Here is a 3,002-nt window from a genome sequence, read left to right on the forward strand (position 1 = left end):
AATTGTTTGAGGATTTTCCATACAGGTTCGAGGGAGGGGTGATATGTCATAACCAGCGGTGTGCGATTTGTGGGGGGGGTTTCTTCTGTACTGCAGCAGGTCTTCCTGTGGTATCTGGGTGGCTCTGACATATCACCCCTCCCTCAAACCTGTACAAAAGAGGATGGGGGAAAGTCTTAAAAAATATAAGCCAAAGCACTTGTAGTTTTCTCTGGTGTGTGTCCTAGGCATTGTCTCCCATAGATCTAGTGCAAGGCCATCCAGCTTCTAAATGGCTAGGAGATGTGCCCCACCGGCTGCACTAGCAGCGGCCACATGCTGCAGGTGCTCTCCCGCCCACCCCCATCCTGCTGCAGCAAATGCCTGCAAACCTCTCCCCACTCCAATGACCCTGCATGCATGACCCCCAACTGCTGCAGTGTGTACCTGAGTAGGATCCTTTGCCATTGCAGCATGTGCCTGCATGAGCACCCGCCCCTCTGCTGCACCTAGCCGAGGCCTCACCCTGAGCTCCCTGCACTGTGCTGTGGCATGTTGCACTGCTTGCTGGGGTGGGGGCCGAAGTGGAAGAACGTGGAACCTGGAGGAGGAAGTGGGAAGTGGGAGGCTCTGGCTTCAACAGCAGATGGAGCAATAAGGAGAGTGGTGCCAAGGTGGGAGCTCAGGGGCCCTTGTTGGTCTTGTGTAGCCCATGGGCCACCAGTTGGATAGCCCTGAATCTAGTGCATGCTTATGAGTCTTCAAAATTTAGGTTTTTTTCCAGTGTTCCAAGTCAAGTCCAAAGCTGATTTACTTTATTTCAGGTCTGTTCTCCCATGGCCTATAAGCAGATGCTTCAAATGTATTGTTTATTCTGTCAACAAGTAACTCAGGGGCCACAAACTCTTGTAGCTTACCCCTCACAAATTCTCCAAAGGAACTTTTACTTGGGATCCCTAGGCTCAGCACAGTCTCTTTAAGTGCCCCTTTAGGCATAGGCATAGCCTCTAGACTGGGTGAGCCTTAGACTCTGAGACCTGCCTTCTGGTCCTTGCACCTCATATTTATCCCTAGTTTCCTGAATGTTATCTGCTGGTTTAGATCCTGGAAAGGGATTTTACTTATTTAAGAGGATGGAGTGAACCAAAAATCAAGTGCAGTGAATCGTGCAGCTCTTATTAAATGAAACCAGTATTTATTAGTTAACTGCATGAGGCAGAAATTTTGTGTCACAATAACTAGGCTGAATACCAGGCAGAGTTCCAGTCAGACCAAAAGTTAAAGTTATCTATTCTTACACCTCTGTCTCTCTTTGTCCTGCTTTTTTTCTCCCTCCCTGTGTCTCTGTGAGTCTTTTTTTTTCAGTCCAATCTCTTACATGAAGATATCATTGATGCCTTGCCTCGGCTCCAGGGACAACAAGGAATCTCCAGGTACTTGCTCCTGAATTCAGAGGTGCTCAAAGTGTCTCCAATGTCCACATTAGTCCACTATATTTTTGATGGTGGATTTTCAAGTAGCTGAGACACATAGTGATGAGTGTCACTTTCATTCCTTGTCTGATTCAGGCTTACATTAACTTGTTTTTTCCCAAGGCATAACTTTGTACCCAAAAGTCAGGGAAATGGAGGCATGCAGTATTATTGTAGGGAAAAAAGAGGATTCATTGAACCTCCCCCCCCCCCAAATATAACAAAGCAATACCATAATCACATTATGTTTCAGTGAGAATTTAAAAAGGATAGGGGCAGGAGAAGAATTGGACAATTAGAGGTGCCAGATGCCTTGAAAAAGACAGTTAGGACACTCAAAATTGTGAAACATCAGCACAACACTAGAGGATACAGCCATTTGAATCCCCAGTTGTAGTGTCCCCTGCTGCTTCTTATCCTGTTCATACTTAGAGCCATCGTTGTTTAATGAAAGTCCTCCTCATCAATAAAAAATAATATATCTTCATGGTCATAGAATGGCATTCACTATGACACAGTTTAATGAATGAAGACAAAAGACCATAGCTGGATAAGGAAGTATCACTGATCAAGCAGTTCTTACCCATCAGCAAGGTGGAATGAGCTACAAAGAAGTAATGTAGCTTGATGTTGGATAGGACACTCTTTGAAAATTAAGCAGTCTCTCGCAGCACTTTGGTATTAAAAGTGCTATATAAATGAATAAAATGTAATGTAATATAATTAGGGAAAAGCTGAGGTCAAACATCCTTTAAATTAAGATTAAACATATTATTCATGATATTTTAGACATCATTAGACATCTATAATGGTTATGAAGAGCAATCTGTATGAGAAGATATCAGTAATTGAGCTTGATATCACCAGTCACCCAAATCAGACATCTCTTGTGATGTATGAGCAATAGAAATAAATCTTCAGAATCATTTCAGAGTTGGAACTAGAATCACATGCCCAGGCAACGTGAGTGAGCATGTCTTAACAAAAAACCACCTTCTCCCATGTTATTATTGATACACTATTGTTATTGTTATTTTAAGTTTATAACTGATTTGTATAGTGATAACAGTGTGCTTGGTATTTTGCAAAGTATGAAGATAAGTGCCATTCTCTGAAGACCTTATAGTCCAAACCAACCACTTGAATAACAAGGATGAGGAATGGTATGATGATAAGAAGAAATAAGAAAATAAAATAATGACATTTAGGATAATACATTGGCTGAGACTACTTTAACTTGTCATTGAAAGCTATTCTGCAGGGTTTGGTACCCCCAGAAAGTTATTTCTGTGACAGACATGCAAACAATTAATTAGAAGCATCTATTTGAAGGAGGTGAAGAAGTTTTTCTTTATATCCAGTCTGAAACCTTCTTCTAGGAGGTTTTCCCCTGGGGTGCTTTGGTGATAGTTGTCCACCTAGCCCCTGATACTGTCTACTGATATATTTGTAAGCTGTCACCAAATCCCTGCGAAGTCTCTTTTCTAAGCTAAACATTCCCATATCTGTCAGCCTTTCCTTGTGTAGCTTGCTCTTCAGGCATATAATCAT

Source organism: Gavialis gangeticus, unplaced genomic scaffold (genome assembly GCF_001723915.1).
Source record: "Gavialis gangeticus isolate Ggan-Ray unplaced genomic scaffold, GavGan_comp1, whole genome shotgun sequence".
Classification (NCBI taxonomy): Eukaryota; Metazoa; Chordata; order Crocodylia; family Gavialidae; genus Gavialis; species Gavialis gangeticus.